Source organism: Rhamphochromis longiceps, linkage group LG9, assembly GCF_057381845.1.
Source record: "Rhamphochromis longiceps isolate RC_006_pf linkage group LG9, R_longiceps_female_GT1.1, whole genome shotgun sequence".
Taxonomy (NCBI): Eukaryota; Metazoa; Chordata; class Actinopteri; order Cichliformes; family Cichlidae; genus Rhamphochromis; species Rhamphochromis longiceps.
The window spans coordinates 34,266,765-34,287,372 of record NC_140565.1 but is presented as its reverse complement, the minus strand read 5'-3'; the positions used below and the strand labels follow the sequence as shown (position 1 = coordinate 34,287,372).

General features: G+C 39.7%; 1 pseudogene across 1 annotated transcript; it reads right to left on the bottom strand.

Annotated features, from left to right (window-relative positions):
• Positions 1-5,463: 5,463 nt before the first annotated feature.
• LOC146662740 (uncharacterized) lies at positions 5,464-17,785 on the bottom strand (annotated as a pseudogene). Its single transcript, XR_014913408.1, has 4 exons — positions 17,493-17,785; positions 11,684-11,789; positions 6,940-7,704; positions 5,464-6,503 (listed from the first exon to the last, which is right to left on the bottom strand). The product of XR_014913408.1 is annotated as an uncharacterized LOC146662740 (transcript).
• Between the last annotated feature and the right edge of the window lie 2,823 nt (positions 17,786-20,608).

Sequence of the window (20,608 nt, the reverse complement as noted above, 5' to 3'; positions counted from 1 at the left end):
ATAATCCCTGTCCCCAAGAAACCTAGGATCACTGGACTAAATGACTACAGACCCGTGGCTCTGACATCTGTGGTCATGAAGTCCTTTGAGCGCCTAGTTCTCTCCCATCTCAGGACCCTCACGGCCCCCCTCCTGGACCCCCTGCAGTTTGCATATAGAGCCAACAGGTCTGTAGATGATGCCATCAACATGGCCCTACACTTCATCCTGCAGCATCTGGACTCCCCAGGAACCTACGCCAGGATCCTGTTTGTGGACTTCAGCTCTGCCTTCAACACCATCCTTCCAGACCATCTCCGAGACAAGCTTTCCCAGATGAATGTGCCTGATCCCATCTGCCGGTGGATCACTGACTTCCTGACGGACAGGAAGCAGCATGTGAGGCTGGGAAAGAATGTCTCGGACTCCCGGACCATCAGCACCGGCTCCCCTCAGGGCTGTGTTCTTTCTCCTCTGCTCTTCTCCCTGTACACCAACTGCTGCACCTCCACCCACCAGTCTGTCAAGCTAATCAAGTTTGCAGATGACACCACCGTTATCGGACTCATCTCGGACGGGGATGAGTCTGCCTACAGGAGGGAGGTTGAACGTTTGGTGTCCTGGTGCAGCCACAACAACCTGGTGCTGAATGCCCAGAAGACAGTGGAGATTATTGTGGACTTCAGGAAGCACACAGCCCCACTCCCCCCCATCATCCTGACTGACACCCCCATCACCTCTGTGGACTCGTTCCGCTTCCTGGGTACCACCATCACCCAGGACCTGAAGTGGGAGCCCACCATCACCTCCGTCATCAAGAAAGCCCAGCAGAGGATGTACTTCCTGAGGCAGCTGAAGAAATTCAACCTGCCAACACGGACGATGATGCAGTTCTACACTGCAGTCATCGAGTCCATCCTCACCTCCTCCATCACCGTGTGGTACGCTGGAGCCACTATCAGGGACAAACAGAGACTGCAGCGTGTTGTGCGCTCTGCTGAGAAGGTGATTGGCTGCAGACTCCCATCTTTGCAGGACCTGTACACCTCCAGGACATTGCGGCGTGCAGCTCGGATCTCAGCTGACCCTTCTCACCCTGGACACAGTCTGTTTGACCTGCTCCCCTCAGGCAGGAGGCTCCGGTCCATCCGCACCAGAACCTCTCGCCATAAGAACAGTTTCTTCCCCTCTGCTGTTGGACACATGAACAATAACCATATGACTGTCCCCGCCACTAACACATGACCCTACGCTGTGTTCACTGTATCATTCCATGTTTGGCACTGATCACCACCTGCACTCATGTATATATCTTTCAACGTAGCACTCTTAATTCTTACTCTCATGTATATATCTCATGTATATCTCATGCACATATCTTTCCACGTAGCACTTTTAATTCTTATCCCTACTTTTATTTTTTCCATGTCTATTTAAGTGTTATTTATGACACCATGTTTGCACTGAAGCACCGCAGCAATTTCCTAATGTTGTAAACCTGCTCAACATTTGGCAATAAACCCCATTCTGATTCTGATTCTGATTCTAATTCAGAATTGGCGACTGAAACACGTAGGACACATAAGAACATCAGGAAATAAAACCCCGATAAATATAACCTCAGTAAAAGAAGTCACTTTTGTAAAGAGGCTGTATCTTGACAAACCGACCAGACATATGAAGATTAAACCACTACATTGTCAGCTAAAAAAATATTACAATGGTATTTGGAGACACACAAACTGGGTTTTTCAAAGTGCAGTTCTGTTAGCTTCCACGTGCCGGTTGTTGTGTGCTAAAAACAATGGCCACCAGGCCAAAGCAATGGTTTTGACTCGATCAGCGTTAACCCCACCCCCTGAGTTTAATGGGTGAGGCTGACAGATACATTTATTTCATGGTGAGACCTGAAGGAGTCAACTGTGCCAAAATGAATGAATTAAATACACCATTAAATAATTATTTAAATGTGTCAATAATTAATTAAATGTGTCAATAATTAATTAAATATGTCAATAATTATTTAAATGTGTCAATAATTATTTAAATGTGTCAATAATTAATTAAACGTGTCATTAATTAATTAAATATGTCAATAATTAATTACAAGTGTCGTAAATATTTATGTAATTAATTATTGCCACATTTAATTAATTATTTAATGGTGTATTTAATTCATTCATTATGGCAATCATAGAGCCAAGGCTGACACAAATGTTTTTTATCTACTTTCAAATTCATTTATCACAAATGTAACAAATAAAGTGTTTAGAACGTTAGCACATACATGTAATTTTTTTATTTATCTTTTTATGTATCTATTATTAAATATCAACACTTCACCGAGTTCTTCTGATTCCTCAGAGGCATCCAATAAAAGACAAAACACTACTCAGTAAACCATTTAACACTTAATTTCACAATACTTCTAGAAGGGAGATGCGTCCTGCAAGACACGTTGACACGGATCTCAAAATGGTGGAGTGTCCCTAACAGTTATATTACAGAAGCTCTCTCATTCTAGTCTAAACATCAGTGACTCAGTAACTTTCCACTAGAGATGGTCCATTCTTATCTGCATTTTCCCTGAGGTACCCCTGAGCAAGGTACCGTCCCTACACACTGCTCCCCGGGCGCTGCATTGGTGGCTGCCAACTGCTTCACTGGGTGAATGGGTTAAATGCAGAGGAGTAATTTCCCAATATGGACTAACACATACACATTATTATTATTATTATTTATGGTAGTTCATTCAGTCTTTGAGAGTGCAGTACCTGAAACACACAGACAAAGTTAATTTAAAGACAAGAAATTTAATGAGCCAAGGCTGACACAATTTTTATCTACTTTCAAATCCATTTATAACAAATGTAACAAAGTGTTTAGAAAGTTAGCACATGCATGTAATAAAAAAAAAACTTTTAATGTATCTATCTATAGAATGCTGCATGTTATATTCTAAGTCTGCCTGTTTGTTTTTTTCAGAAACCCAACTGCAAAAAATGAAACTAAACTATGTAATGCAAGGATGTAATCACTTTCAAGAGGGAGAGGGAGAATATCGACTTTAAGTGAGAATTATAAATCACTTAACATGATAAAGAGATTCTGCAGGTCATTAATCAATGTATAAAACCAAAATAGAATGTATTTTAAGTTACACAGGACATAAACACAGAAGCAAGATGTATAATTAGGATTATTCATAATACATATAAATTAATTAGTGCAATTTCTTTAACCACAAAGAATGACTAAATCCTTTAGGCCAATGTCACATCAATGCACTGAACTCACTATTTTATCCATCTAACAGAGCCTCCAAATGTTCTCACTGTAATTTCCCCCTCATGAATGAATTTATGTTTGCACTAATCTGAATGTTCCGGGCAAAATCAAAGGCATTTTACTTGCAGTACTCAAGCTGACTTACCTTTGTTATAATGATGGAGAATTGACAACGTGGAGGCTTTAAAATAGCCAAGTCTTGTACCCAGTCCTTGGCGGATGTGAGCCTCCAGACATATATGGTGGCGCTGAGAGGCCAAATGGACTGCAACTTCAGAAAACACTTGCAAAAAGAAAAACGCCTGCAAAAAGAAAAACACCTGCAAAAAGAAAAACGCCTGCAAAAAGAAAAATGCTGCAAAAAGAAAAATGCTGCAAAAGCACACAAAACACAACGGAATGTTGCTAGAGGTTCGTTGTTGTGTGGCCCAACAGTAAGATGACTGTGGAGAACTCCATCGCAACGACCGAGACTGTCCGAGCCGGGGCTCGAACCAGCAACCTTCCGATTACAAGGTAAACTCCCAACTCTTGAGCAGCGATCGCCCCCATTTATTTATATTAGATTTAGTTATAAGTATACTTGTATACATAGCACATTTATACATGATTCTATTTCATTTACAGAACTAAAATTAGTTTGTTGTGTACAGAGAATCTTTGAGCTTGACTCAATGGTTAGACCTCATGAATACATCCCTGTGGATTCAGTCTAGCAAAAGCAGAAGAAGAGGTTTCAACATGTCTTCTCAATTTTGAGTGGTAGTGTGTTAATGATGAAGAAAGTGTGTTAGTAGCCTGTGTGCACCATTCTGGGTACAAGTGCACCACATTTCTAAATGTGTTTTGTGTTTGAGAATGTGTTTAGAGTTTTGGTAAATTGGAGATTCAGATTTGCAAATGGTGTCTTAGCCAGATGAATAGTGTTTAAGATTTTGGCAACTGTGGGATTGATTTGATGAAAGAGTTTTCTTAGTTGACAGTTTAGTTTTTGCAATGGGAGTTAGTGTTTTAGCAATTCAGAAAAACTGTAATGTCTTTGAACGTGTTATTCATACAGCAATTATTTGCAGACTCGACTACTGCAGCTCACTGTAGTTTGGTTCGAACCATTGCTCTCTTTATCATCTTCAGTTGGTCCAAAATGCAGCTGCTCATCTGCTAACTGGCACAAAATGGAAAAAGCATATTAGGCCAGTTTTGGCCCCTCTTGCTTCCTTTTACTTACAGGATCCAATTTAAAATTTTACTTTTTTTTTAATCCCTTAAATGCCAAGCCCATTCTTACCTGTCTGAACTCCTATTTCTTTATGCTCCAGAAAGAACCGTGAGGTCCAGGTCAAAACTAACTAACTAACTAACTAACCAATGCAGCAGGCCAGACCACACCTCTGCCACACACCCCCCGCCGCCCAACTGAGGCTACAACTACAACTATGGGGTTGCGATTCTTCTATTACTCCCATTTTCAGCATTTTGGAAAATTCTCTCTGAACAATTGCCTTTTATGTTCAGGCATCACATAGGGCTGTGAATGCACCATCACGCCAGACTGCATGGTGCTCGATGATGAGTCATACAGTTAGGCAGGGGGGAGAACACATCTGCAAAACACTGTTGCAATTCGTCCTCTGGTCCTGTGTGAGATGGTTATCAAAAAGGAGGGAGGCGGGAATGGTAGAACTTGGCACCTCCGGCCCCAACTCATCTGTTCCCTTAACCAGGCTCACTAGAACCTCTCGCCAAGCTTTAAAGAGGTTGAGGTCATGTATCTGTGTGGATCCTCCCTTGTCCGACTGCATTACCTCAGTCAACATCCCCTACATGGAAAGCTTTCATGGGGATATAAGTCAGGTAAAAGAAGAGCCATCTTAATGACACTAAAAACTCTTAAACTCAATTTACCCTCCTGTAATCTAACTTCAGTTGTTAATAAGCACACAGTTTGTTTACAGTTTGGAAGGGTAAACTCATCCTTTCAGTATCTTAAACACACCCTCTGCAAACTACCTATCCACAGCAAAGTTCTGGGATGAAAATTACGAATTTATTTTCATTGAAGATAATTTTTTACTGAGTTGCAGGAACCCTGTTCAGTGTGAGTGGAGAACAACCAAGTGTCCCCTGATGGCACTCCACATGTGCCATTAAAAACAGTTAATCTGAACCTGAAATCATGGCTCAAAATACTTGTTGTGAGACAATTTCTTTATTTTATTTTTTTACACCAAACTATTTAATAAGTGTTTAATAAAACAAACGTTAGAGTTAATCAAATATAACCAAATCTTTAGTAGTATCAGGATTTCACAACACAAACGACAAACAGAAAACAGCTACAGAACATGTGGATCAACAGGACAGGAAATAAACTAAAGTAAAACTAAATACATGAAAAAACACATTCATTTTGAAATGGAATATCAAAGGTAGCCAAAGAAAAACAAGAATTAGATGTAGATATCTATACTTCTATCTTCCTGAATGTACCATTCAGGATTATTCACTGTAAATCCAGAAATCAGAGCTACCTCATCAGATCCAAGTGTGACATCAGCTGACACTCTTTACAGGAGACTCCACCTGAACTCTGTGGAGCCTGATCTCAAGGTTTTTAAAGTCTGATCCTGAAACCAGAAGAGGATCTTTCTGTCTCTTCAGATTCATTGTGATCCAGTGACTTCAGGTCCGCTTGATGTTGATGTTTGCACAGAGCAAATAATGAAGTGAATGTTTTGGCACATTGGTAACTGTAAAACTGTGGGGACAGTGTGGGATTGTTTGTGTTCGGAGTATGAACTGAGACTCTTGAAGGTCTTGTCACACTGGTCACAGCTGATGTTCTCTTCCATGTGTCTACGTTCATGAAGGTTACGATTACTTGATTGTGAGAAGCTTCTGTCACAGTGTCTGCACTTGTATGGTTTCTCTCCTGTGTGCACGCGTTTATGCTGTTTGAGGTGACCTGCAGTGGTGAAGGATGACCCGCACTGATCACAGACGTGCTTTTTAACCCCACTGTGAATAAGCTCATGTATTTTTAATGTACTTGGTGTGGGGAAGCCTCTACCACATTCTTTGCAGTAGTTCATTTTGTTTCCAGTGTGTCTACGTTGATGTAATGTTAGGCACCACTGCTGACTGAAAGTTTTTCCACAAAGGTCACAGTGAAACGCTTTCCCATCACCACAGTGACGACAGGGTTGAGAACTGGATCCATCTGTGTCGCTCTGCTTCTAAACAAAGACACAAAGACAGTGGAAGTCAGGGAATTCCTTCAACATTTTTATCCTGAATCTCGCTTGAAATAAAGATCAGCTCTGCCAACATCCAATTACATATTGTAACACTCAGCGTACTGGGCGAAAATTACTCTTCATTTGTAGGTAAACGACTTCATGTGAAGATTGTTGGTTAAATCGATGGATGCTCTACTCTGCATGTCACAAGATACTAACCCCAAGCTTTCCCAAGTGTGAATGTTAGATAGACAGCAAGGGGAGAAGCTTTTAAAACTTTACGTTTTTCCAACATCAGGAAAGATTCTGATTTGTCTCAAACTTGATTGAATATTCTGTACATGACGTTTTCATGTCTCATTTAGCTTTGAAATTAAACTTAATTCACATAATACTTCAAAATAACTGCAACTGTAAAAATATAAATACATACCTCACAGTAACTGCACTTGTAGAGTTTCTTTCTGGTGTGGAGCTGTTGGTGTGATTTCAGGGAATGTGGATCTTTAAAAGCCTTATCACAGAGGTCACATTTATAAGGTCTCTCCTCAGTGTGGGTAAACATGTGGCGTTCTAAGTCTTTATATCTCACAAACAGTTTGCCACACTGATCACAGCAGTAAACATCATTTTTGGTGTGAATGCGTACGTGATTATTTCGGCTGAGTAGCCAGCGGAAGGTTTTTCCACAAATGTCGCAGCTGTACGGCTTAATTCCAGTGTGGACAACTTGATGAAGTTGTAAGTTTTCACTGCAAGAAAAAGTTTTGCCACACTGATCACAGCTGTATGGTTTAAAGCCACTGTGGATGCGTTGGTGTCTATATAAGTGTCCAACCGTCTTAAAAGACTTTCCACACAGCTCACAGCTGTGTGCTTTAATTCCACTGTGGCTGAGCTGATGTGATTTTAAGCCTTGAGGTTGGGTAAAAGACTTTCCACACAGCTCACAGCTGTATGCTTTAATTCCACTGTGGAGGAGTTTGTGTGTTTTTAAACTTCCAGCCTGAGTAAAAGACTTTCCACACAGCTCACAGCTGTATGCTTTAATTCCACTGTGGATGAGTTTGTGTGCTTTTAAGTGTCCAGCCCCACTAAAATTCTTCCCACACTCATCACAGCTGTATGTTTTCTCTCCCTTTCTTCTGTGAGGTTTGTCGGCCTCCTGAGAGCGCTGACTTCTCGCTCCATGTTGGTCCTGCAGTGACAGAGATACAAACAGAGGCAGTAAGTGAAATGCAGTCATGGAACAAACTGAAACTCCATTAGTGGAATCAAAGATGTCAACAAACAAGTTCTAGGTGTGTTGCCACCACATTTTGTTGGTAGTTTCACATTACAATGACGTGCTACAATGAGAATTGGAATGAAAATAACATAACTGAAGAAATATTGATCGCTGGAGAAAATCTTTCATTTCATGAAAAATGGGGAGTCCAACTGATGATGTTGTTGTTTCAATGTGTGCTGAAAATATGATCGTTGTGTTTTCTTATAACTTTGTGGTTTTTGTTTGTGAATGTGGATTCTTTATGTATGGAGGAGCCCCGTCGGGCTATATGATAACCCAGCGGGCGGGGCTGAGATAGATTTTGGTCGCCCGACCGGAGATACCGCTAGCTCCGGGACGTCGGGCTAGCGATTTTGCAAGCCCTGTGCAGTGTTAGTCAGTAAGTGACTGGCTGCTCCCGTATGGGATTAGAACAATGCCACATTATCCCATAGTCCAGCCAATAATGCGATTCACATTCATATATAGCCTGTCTATAGCCTGCCTGCACATAAGGACACTATCACAGCGTCCTTATGTGCCGACACCAGTGTTTTAGCTGGCAAAGCAGCTGATGTGCAGTGAAGTCAAGTAAATGACAACATGTACAACCATTGGAGATGTGAGCAGGACAGACGGAACAGTTGATTGAAAAAGTGTGGACTTTATACCAGTTTTTAAATTGTGTTGATCGGCCACGTAAAACCAGAGTTATGATAAAAATATCTGCAATGTTTGGTTTTCTTCCTGAATACTGTCGTTGTTTACTGCGGGGGGGAAAAAATGGTCATAACGGCGTTTTATAAGGAAAACGCTCTCCGCCTGTGAGCAAAGACAAAACCAAAAACACCCCCACCCTTTCCTATTGCTCGGAAAATGTACCATGTCGACCAATCAAAAAATGATGGCAACATGGCATTTAGTGGTTTAGGAAGTTTTAGGAGTGACGGCGGTGGGTTGAGATGTGAGAGATAATCTTGTGTAGTTAGTGTGTAGTTAGTGTGTAGTGTAGCCAATAGTTTTGTTGTGTGTGTCAGAACAATGAGGCGACTGCTGAATGTTACAGGTGTTACAGCAGTGATACATCTCCTGCTGTCAGGCCTGCAGGTATCAGGCTGTTGTTCTCCTTTATCTCATAGTGGACAGAAATATTTTTGGAGCGGCACAAATAATTTGTGTGGCATCAGATTTGATGCAGAACAGCTGATTGTTCTGTAAATAGTTTGAAATGTTTATTTAAAATCACCTTGGCTGCATTTTTATGTAAATAGCTGCAAAAAGCTTTGTTGTTTGCAAAACGCAGTTACTTTTTTGTAACTGCATAATTAATTGCCCAACATTGGTCATTATATACTGTATTTTGCAGAGAGAGAGTTACAGGACTCTCTTATTTTTACTTTCAATAGTGTTAACATGCTACACAGGTCATGAACAAGATTTTTTTTAAATTTTCATTGTAAGTGGGCTAAAGCAGTTAATTAAAAGTAGTCTAACATAAATGTAAATGCTGTAATTTTATTATTTTAATAAACCATGTAACTTCAATGGACTAGCGCGACCACAGTGCACACGTCTGCTGTTGCTCACAGTGGTCCAAGTGTCCGCTCAGGGAGTTTGTGTGTTCGCTCAGACACATGAAAAATTAGAGGGAACATTGGTTGTAAAGTATTTTGTCTCGTGTTAATTATATCGTCAGTTATATCGTTATCGCACATTTTCAAATGTATATCGTGATAAATATTTTTGGCCATATCGCCCCATTATAGAGGTAAGCAGCACCAAGTTCCTGGGTGTGCAAATCTCAGATCTCTCCTGGTCAAAAAACACTGCGTCACATGTCAGCAAAGCTTAATAACGACTCTACAGCCTCTGCAAAAGTGAGGAGAGCAAGAGCCTCAACCCCAATTATGAGCACCTTCTACAGAGGCACCGCCGAGAGTATCCTCACCAGCTGCATCACTGTGTGGTATGGCTCCTGCACCATGATTGTGTTGGACACTGCTGTTTAAATAATTGTACAGTCTGTCCCGTTTGTAGCAACTGAAAATAAAATAAATTCATAATTATAATAAAGGTCAATCAAATGGACCAATATGGCAAGGCCATGATGATCCACTTGGTAAAATAAATCCGCTTGGCATCTTTCTTGGCCTTAAGACAACAATTCTGATGGCTAAAGATCCAAACGGGACAAAAATAAATAAATAAATAAATAAATAAATAATTGTACAGTATTTTATTGTACATAACACTCCTATTTTATTTTTTATCTTTATATTATTTTAGTGTACACTTAGGGCCTGTATGTATGGTCTTTGACAATAAAGCTGACTTTAACTTGAAAAAACAACCAGCTGTGCACTAGGGCTGGGCCATATTATACCGTTCAAGGTAATACCGGTAAAATGTTGGGCAACGATAAGAAAATAAAATATCGCGACAGAATATGGGTAAAGCGCGCATGCGCAGTGCCTTTGTTTTCATACGCACATAGCCGAAAAACCACGGCGGCAACGGAGAATGAGAGGGGAGAAAGCGGATTGTTGAGTGAAACGGATGAACCAGAATTGGTTTTTAAAAATGGTGCAACTTCACTGGTTTGGTGTTTGTCCGTCAGATATACAACAAAGCACATTTATTGTAGAACATACAAGCGGGCCGTCGTCATTGCCGTATTTGTCGGACTAAGGTGCTCGTAAATCTGGGAGTAATCTGGGTCCTAAACTCTGTCCTGTAAGATCCCAAAGTCAAACGAACACTGCAGCATCACTGAGAGTTAAAAACTGTCCAAATTCTTTCATCTTTAATAAAACGATCAGCATTGCTGCTTTACCAGGTGTAACTATGATGTTTAACTTCCAGGCATCCATGAAAACAAAATGTATTACATTTAACGGAGTTAGAAGTTAACAGGAAGTTACCGGAAGTTAGCTCGCTAGTTTCGCTAGTTACCTCAGCATGATATTGCATGTTCTGACTGAGAGATTTCTGAAAAAATCAAACGTACAGTTCTGCTATCACTTCCAACATAAATGAAGACAGGAAACTAAACAGCAGTGACGTTTGTAGGGTTACTGAAGTTGGGCTAGTTGATATATAATGATGTGCTACGTGATCGCTAGCGACACAGCTATGTTAGCATAACATAAACAGTGAAGCTGGAGGATGAACACTAACACTTTTCCACTCGATAAAAGTTAACGTGAAGTTTCCTGATGGTTAGAGACAAATGCAATCGCATAGCAGGATGCTGTAAACGGAGCAAACTTCAGTCAGGAGAACAACTGAGATAATCCATCCACAATACGAGGTTAGTCATTAATATACTGCAACAACATGGGAATAGAGCAGCTGTGATAGAATACAGCATTAATGAATCAATGGTACAGAAGTGGAGGAAGCAAGAAGAATGAGTTTAATAAAGTTTGATTTATCTGACTGCTTTGTTTCGCTTAATGTGCCTTATAATCCCGTGCACCTTATGATCCGAAAAATACAAATTTGACTTTTTTTATTTGCCACACTGCAGTTTAATGTAGCAAAGCACCTCTTTTTAACTTCAGTGGATATTATACATGGTTATGCTCAGGATATGTCAGCACATTTCTACTGGAAATGCACTTTGGTTAAGCTTTCAGCAAGAAATTTGCATTTGCACTGTTAAATATTTATATAGCTTTAATGCACATAAAAAAAACAGCCGCTTGTTTAAGTGAAAATAAATGGATGGGGGTTTTTTTGCGCTAGTAAAGTTGTGGAGTTGTATTTTGTCTCGCAAAAATTATATCGTCAGTTATATCGTTATCTCAAATTTTCAAATACATAGTGTGACATATTTTTTTGGCCATATCGCCCTGCTCTACTGTGCACACAGTTTCAATAACAGTAACTGAGATACTTTTCTCACCTCCTGTGTTGAAGTCATTGTTTCCTCTGTAGTGGCTGAGCTGAGCCCAAATGGCTGAAACTGTTCCTCTGCTGCTCCACCAGACTCTTCTCCTCCTGTTACTCAGCTGGGACACAAAAAGTATAGATATGCATTTTATCCCTGACAAGAAGAAGCAGAGCAAATAAACATTACTACACTCAGTGACAACAATACCTATGAAGCTTCAAGGTGAAACCCCAGAAGCAGCTACAAAAAGAAAGTCATCAGCTGCCTACAAGAAGTTGAAAGGGAAAAAGCCACTGAGCTCCCTGCATACCACCACCTTTACCCGGTGGATGCTGCACCCTGTATATATGAACTTCCATAGATACACAAAGAAGGAGTCCCACTCAGGCTCATTGGTAGCAGCATAAACTCAGCCACCTACAACATTGTCCAGCACATTACTACCATCCTAGTACCCTTTGTGGGGAACACACCCCACACCCACATAAAAAGCTCCACTGACTTTAACAACAAGGTCCACAAACTTACACTTGATTCAGATCAAACCACAGTGAGGCAGTGGACACTGTTGAAAAACAGTGTCCACAAAGCTGCACCGCTTGATGGATTGTCAGAGCATTAAGGCTACCACAGTCAGGATCCTCGCGGAGTGACACGTATTGTGCTTCAACATAATAATACTCTGTTGTGTGTGTAAGGCCCCCAAAATGGCATCTTTTAAGAGACTCTGCTTATGACTCTCATACATTCTTTTATAGTTCTATATTGTGTATCAGATGCAGTTATAACTATTGTGTACACAATGCATATCTGTGCTTATTTGAGTTGATGTTCAGGTTCTTTAAAGGTCTTAAGCTTCACTGACGTGATTGTTCAGGTGATACATGCTGAGGGAAAACTAGAACATAGAAGGAATTGCAATACATGCTTACAAAACACTTATATATCAGGTCATTTTATATTAAGGTTTTAAGTAGAGGTTCTTGGTTAAAACATTTATTTAGTAGAAGACATACATATAGTCTCAGTGAGCCTCTGTCCTGGTGAAAGGTCAGAAGTGCAACAGGTGAATTGAGAAAGAGCATTTGAGGACGAGACACAGACAGTTAGTAGGTGAAGAGGTGACACAAAGAGCATGTGAGGTCAACACACACACACACATGAGTTAGCTTTATTTAGAGGAGAGATTAGTCATGTCTCGGTAAAAGAGGAACCGTCCTTGTTGTCTCGGCAAGAAAGAGGAACAATTCACTTTAAGACAAGAACGGAAAGTACCAGCCATGAAAATAGAAGATGATCTTCTGGGTTAAAAGTCATTGTGGTGTTGATCTGATCTATGTATAAAATGTATCTGTGACGCATGAAGGGGCGTCAGTAAATCAAACCCTGATGCTATAAAATATCTGTTCATGCTTTGATTAAGTTGAAGATCACTTGCTGTCTGCGTACAGAGTGTCTTCCCACACGTGTGTTCATTAAAAATCATTGTTTGACCAAGAGCTTCTGGACCATGGGTGGTTTGTACTCTCCTTCCTCAATTTTTGAACCTTAACAGTTGTACAGTTATTTTATTTTCAACTTTAATTTATATATTTTATCTTATTCTCCCAGTTAAATTTACCCTTCATTCTAATTTGTGTTGTACAGTTATTTCATTTTTAACCTTAATTTATATTTTATTCCTTCCTAGTTAAATTTACCCTTTTTAATTTTTCATATTTATTTCCTATCTTATTCATAGCCTTTTCCTTTTTTGTTTTCTTTAGGTCACGAGCAGTTGTCCAAGCATTTCACTACATATCGTACTGTGTATGACTGTGTACGTGACAAATAAAATTTGAATTTGAATTTGAATTTATGAAGCAAACTCTATCAGTCACCCAGGAGAACATGGAAATAGAGCAGCTGCAAGAGAATTGAACATTAATGAATCAATGGTATGGAAGTGGAGGAAGCAAGAAGAATAAGTTGAAAAAAGTTTCACTTATCAACCAGAATTCATACATAAGGCACACTTTTGAGAAAATTAAAGGATTTTAAGTCTGCCTTATAGTCCAAAAAATACACCATTGAAGAAGTTCTTGTGCTTAAAGTGCTTCACTGAGCTGAAATTTAAACATCTCAAGATATATAAAATAAAAAGGAAGAATAAATTAAAAATGCCATAAAGGCTTGGAATTGATCATCTCAATATCCATACCTTGGGCATGGACATCTTAGAGGTTCCGCCCTTGACTATCTCTGATTGGTTTAGATCACAATATATGGGCAGTACGTTGTCTGTCATTGACCACAGGCGACCTTTTTACTTGGACGACCTAGGATTAGTCACACCATTGAGAAATTAGATCGAATATCCAACCAATTAGTTTCTAGAGCCCTGACTAATCCCCACGGCTAGCAATAAGATGCATATTTTGGTATCGATTCGATAACAAGTAGATATGGGCCAGTATCGCTGATACCGATACTTTCAATAAATAAGGTGGATGTGTCAATGAATTGAAAATAATTTTCATGACCTTAAGTGCTTTTTGTGATGTTTCCTTCTTTATTATTAAATAGTTAAAACCCAAGACATAATTAGTCTTTAATTTAACAAAAATTAAATGGTTCGGTTGGGTGTTTTGGGCCTCTAAAACTAATGTTTCAAGGTATGTGGGGTGTGCATGTGCTAGGCCAAATCACCATTTTTTCTATCATAATCTAATAGAGATTTAAATTTTTCATATGAAAACAGTCACACAGCGATAAAAAGAAACAAATAATGACAAGAAGCTGTTGTATTATTAACTGCAATAGCCGGTCGCATGACAGCCACAGGAAGCCGACGGGTAAAGTGATCGGTTTTTATCGGATTACGTCGTGGAAGAGAAATTGTTCAAGCCATGTTTCCGAAGTAACAAAGAGGCGACGGATGGCCTGGATTGCAGCCACTCGAAGACCAAATATAACTTTTCAGAACACTCAAGCTCACGTGTTAGTCTGCTCCAAGAATTTCCACAAAGGTCAGTCTTCTGTTGTAGTTAGAGCTGGGCGATAGAACGATAACGATATGTATCGCGATATAACTTTTACTCGATAGAGAAATTAAGCTATGGTGATAGACCTTGCCGCTCTTGTCCTCTTAAAAAAAAAAAAAAAAGGTCAGCCAATCCAAATTAAGTAGCGCAGAGCCGAACCAATCACAGCCGCAGCGTCATGTCGCGTGACTTGTTACGTACAGCACAAGTGCCAAGCCGCACGTGTGTTTGTTTGGGAAGCAGCCAGCGGGTAATGGAGCCAGCGCGTAATGGAGGAAATGAGTGTGCCGACTAGAAAAATCAACCGAGCGTGACCGAAGAGAAAACAGATGATGGTTCCAATGCCGGAGAGATTGTCGAACGGAAGAGCCATAGAAGTTCCGTAGTGTGAAGGTATTTCGGCTATTTCAAGTCTGACAAAAAACAGAGTAGCGTGCACTGTAAATTGTGCCGAAAGCAAGTCTGGAAATACAATAAACTGGTGCATGCGTCACACTGTGCGCCGCGTTATTGTTTCGGTGAAATGAATTTCTACAATACTGTTACTGTTAATTCTACTCTCTGCAGTGTTTAAATGCTTACATATACACACAGTTACTGTCCCTCCACACATACGACTCGGTTCTGCTTCTATGCCCCAGCTTTGTTTACTTTTTCCCACCGAGGCTTCTAGACTTCTGATTGGCCAACATTTCTGCACGGTTAGGAATCTAGCGCCACCTGCTGCTTTGGCATGTTCATAGCAGCGTTTTCCTTCATTTCTCCCTTTATGTGTGGACGGGATTATTTTTTAAAACGAAAACGGAAAATCTCCGTTTTCAAAAATACCCGTGTACGTGTGGACGTAGCCTCAGTCTCTGACTGGAAGCGCTAATTCGTCATTCGGCTTTTGTCAGACTAAAGTAACTGTTAAAACTGTTTGAAAAGCTAAGCTATACAACAAGGAGAGATTGAGAATTTCCTTTTAGTTCTCAGTTTATTTGATATTGACAAAAGTTAGTCAGTTTTGTCTGTTCTTCTGTAAAACAAACTAAGATTTATTTTTAGAATTAATATTTTGTTTCTAAGTGGAATTGACAATTTAGTCTGTTTCGTTTGTTCTATTTTGAAACTTAAACGCTTTAGCGGCTGCCTTTTGTGTAGTTTGCAATATTTGCCTTTATTTATCTGAAAAAGTCTCATGTTCCTTAAGTACATCTACCCTGTTGAACTTATTATGGGAAATAAATATTTAAATAAAAACAAGCTGCTGATTATTTCACATTTTACTTGTGAGCAACGGCACATTTAAATCTTACAAATATAGTTATTTGGCTTATATCGTGATAGATATCGTTATCGCCTGAAATGAAAAAAACATATCGTGATATGAAAAAATCTCATATCGCCCAGCTCTAGTTGTAGTTATTACGTAATTTATCATAACATAATCGTTGATGTAGGTTACGTCTAGGTTAAGTCTTATATTTATTTGGAATTGAATTCGTTGCGCTATGCTGCTTTGTTCACTATAGCTTTGCGGGCTAATGTTTGTTGTATTTTGTAGGAAAACCAGCCTACAAAATGCTGGAATGTGATCCAGACTGGCGCCCTCTATCAACCTGGTCATACAGGTTAAAGCTGCTACCACAGCCAGATTTGATCGGTTAAGAGAGAGAGCGATATCAATACAGCCACGAAAAGTCCTGCATATATGTGCCCAAGTGTTGTATTGAAGCAATCAAGTGATGAATAACTGTTTTCCAGTAAGTTGTTTTGATATGTTTTTTTTGTTGCATTGTTGATTTGTTCTTCACCGAAGCAGCTAATAAAGCACAATGGATTTTTACAATTTTGCATCTTTCTTATACGATTCTATAATAGAATGAAACAATAATGCCAGTTACATATAAAGACAATAAATTGACCGAATTACGAAACACCTATTTTATTTTTATTGGATCTGAAAAAGTTGTGTAACACTACAACCTGAAACAAAAATTAGATTGCGTTGGCCTGTACAGGAGATAAAGAAAACATTTTAACAACAGCTGTGAAATGGAATAGTCCAAATCACCAAAGTAAACTGGACCTGGGCTTGTTGCAGGGATCTGAAGTTACTAAACATTTTGTGAGTGTATGCACTCACACTTAGGACCATATAATAATAAATATGTGCGTGATGAAAGCTGGGCAGCACGCTAACGCCCTTACTCCACTCTGTATGCTTGTATGGGTCTGACCCTTTCACTCCTTTGATTTTTCCTCATACTTGATTTTTTGCCTTTTTGGAAACTATCTTCGTACGGACTTTGTACATAACTGTTTTTGGGGCAAATAAAATGCAAGTAGGGATTAAAACCGCGGAATTAATGATTTGTTGATGTTTTAATTTTGTTGCCACTCGTACCCACAATGCAATGCGCGGAAGTAACGTGGTACAGCTAGCTTAGCATGTATGCTGCAGTTGCAGGAACACTTTAAAAACAAAGAACAACAAGGTGGTTACAGATATGATTAACCTAACCTAACAAATTAAAAATAAAGCAAAGCAGCCTTTAAACAACCCTATCTCGTTGAGCGTAAAGAATTTACGCAGTGCAGCTAAAGGTTCCAACTTTCTGCCAGCAAACGCTCAACTTCTCCCAGCATGCTGAGCTAATGGTTAGCAGGTGTTTTTCTCCAAACACTCTCTCACTCTTCTCTCAACGTGTTCACAATAAACTGTGAACAGACACCGAGGAGAGCAGCAGAAGACCTCATTCAGGAGCTAAACTCAACATGAACTGAACTCACAGTAAAGTTAGCTCGGTGCTTACCTTTAGATGAGCCCACAAACCGAGAGAAACTCCGCGATGAAGCTGCAACTCTTTCCAAACACAGGAAACAGATCAGGGAGCAGAGACCCACGTGGTTCACGCTGATCTCAGCTACGATCCAGGAGACAAGGGTGGGCAGATCGAAGCAGATATCGATCAGGACGTTGGTAGTGGTTTATGATCGATACTTCATTTTGTTTCTCTCCTCTAAGTTCACTGCTTTACTCCCGTTTCGTGAAAAAGCAGCTCTCTCTGCTCGACTCCTCTCCCGCACACACACTTTGCTCCGCCCTCTTCTTCCTGCTTTGACGTTGTTTGTTGCTGTGCGGTCACGTGACACAGCTGTACACATGTAACTACGTGAGGTGCTATTCAAAAGTACTTCCTATCTCCTTTTCCTAACCCCTCTTCCTTGGCCTCGATGAAAACGTCATTGTGGAAAGGAGAATTGCTAATGACTCAGAGGGAAGAGCGGTGCTGAGAATATGAACAGCTTTACACTCATCTCTCTTTAACGATGTGACGCCGCATGTCCGCCTGGTGAAACTACAATGTGCAGAAGATGGACTACAAAACAAACATCTTACTTCTTCACAATGTGTTCTAACCCTGTCGTTTTATGGAGCTCATATAAACAATAACAACCTGTTAAATCCCTTAATTCAAACTAATGAATATCAATTCATTAGTTTGAATTTTAAAGAAGAAGGAACATTTAGGGTCAGATTTACAAACATCTGCAGCAGCTCAAACACTTCTAATGATGTTAAAAAGCTGCTGGATTTACTGAAGAGGCTCAGTGTCAGTTTGTGACTCAAAGTTATGACGTATTTTCAACATATACTCGAGACTGAATTGGGCTGGCTATAAACTGGGACCTGTGAAGACTTGTTGGGCTGCTCTAGGGAGGATAGATGGGTTGAGCGGGACAATAGGTGGAGTTTTTGTGAGACAAGCAGTTTGAATTTAGGTGGGTGTTTTGGCATAATCTGATGTGGAGCTAGCTAAGGTGCTCCGAGACGGGAGTTTGTGTATAAAATTTAAAAATGCAGAACAAAAGAATAAAACACTTAAATTGCAAATGGTTTGTTAAAAGGAAGTCATGGAAAGGAAAATAGTGGGTGAGTAGAAAGGAGGAGGAGGGATTTCAGTTATTCTCCATTGAGGAAAATGATCAAAGGAGGAGAGATCACTGGAATAAAAAAAGACTAAAAGCTGTTAGAAATGGAGAAAATGTGGATAGTCTGTCAGTACTGCTTGAGATTCAAGGTAATACTTTGCTAGATAAAGTCATGGTGGGATACGTGAGTTTTAGTGTCTGTGTTTATGAGCCTCCTCCACTCAGGCGCTATAAATGTCAGATGTTTGGTCACATAGGTAGTGCAAGTATTGGGGAAGTGATGAACTGAAGCTTTCCATCCAACTGGTCGACTCTACTGCGCCATCAAGTGGACGATTCAAGTGAAACAGGCTCTTTAATCATAATAATGTGATTTGTAAACCTCTAAACTGAATAAATAAATAGTTTTCATGGTTATTTATCCCAAATATTGTCTCCATATGTCTAATACAAAAGAGAAAGTGGAAACTATCAGCACCGAGTTTTAGTGTGATTGTGTAACTGTGCCATCATGCTTATGTACATCTGGATAATGACACAAACTAGCGTGTGGCGCTTCACGTTTTAGTAAACTAAAAGACAGAAATCAGATTATAGGATCTGTGGTGTTGTTTATTTATATTATGGTGCTTATCATTTGTTATATTTATTACTGTGTGCATACTTTATTAGGAGAGATGAGATTTAAAAAAATCTCTTCCTTGCTGGTTCCATCAAAGAAGAAATGGTCAAGTAACTATGTAGCACAACAGTGTGATGGGAAATCAGCTGTGTTTTGCTGCCCATTTTAATTCGAATCTGGCGCAAACTGGTGAGCCAGTTCCTGAATCAGTCACATGTTACTGACTGCCCACGAGGCCTCGAACGTCACTACATACGTAATCAAAGCGAGCCTCGATACGCGCTTCACATAAACTCCCCCAAGATTACCCGACACTCTTCAAAGCTTCGACACACAGGACACATCACTAGTGATCAGGTTAAATGTCGTAAACAATTAGATGACACAAAAGTTTCCAATATAAAAACTTAAATTTTTACAACTACAGTAAAAAACAAAGAAACTATACAGTCAGAACCTTTTATGTAATTTTACATTTATTTCTTATAACATCATAAAATGTTCATTAAGCCGACCAACAGTTTTATTACCAGATCATTTTAATGTCTCCCGAATCTTTAAGCGGTTATAGAGATTGTGTGATTGAGATTGTTGTCTCTGTAAGAAAATGATCACCTTTGACTTTTCTAATGACAACTGTGCACGTGTCACACAGCTGCTTGAAAAACAGCCGATCAGCGTGGAGGTTAGTTCTCCGGGCTTTGGCCCACGCCATGTTCTGCTCATGGAGAAGTTTAGATAGATCAGAAGTAAACCGTGCATTAGCTCAACAATGATTTTCTTTACATGTCCATAAAGGGATACAACAAAATAAGGAAGAATTCAACAACATCAAATGGAAAATTCAATACATGCACAGTATAGCAGGTTCCCTCTCAGTGCAGCCAGCTGGATGAGGTTTACTGATCAAACCATGACAGAGAGATTCTACATTCGGGTAAACCAATCTACAAGAAATGACACAAAAATAAAAATGATAGGATCCAGTTCAGGTGAGTTTGTGATTCAACAGTTTTTATTTATCATCCGAACAAACACAAAAACATAACAAAGAAGCAAAAGAAAGGGAATCGCATACAGTTAAAGTCCTTACATTTACAATTACACATATGGGGAAAAGAGGAGAAAAAGAAACTATGAGGAAAAAGAAAAAACTACCTATTCACCCACAGATTTAAAAAACAAACTACAAGAGTGAACTCTCATCCTTGGTGCTCACTTCCTAATTACCTGGAGGCACCAGAAAACAGCTAACAGTAACAGTTTATCACATAGTTTATGCTGCAAGTAAGTTAATGTTCATTCTTTTGAAAGTGAACCAAGAAGAAAATATCCACGGTCCTTTTGGATCCCATTCTTAAAAATATTACTCAG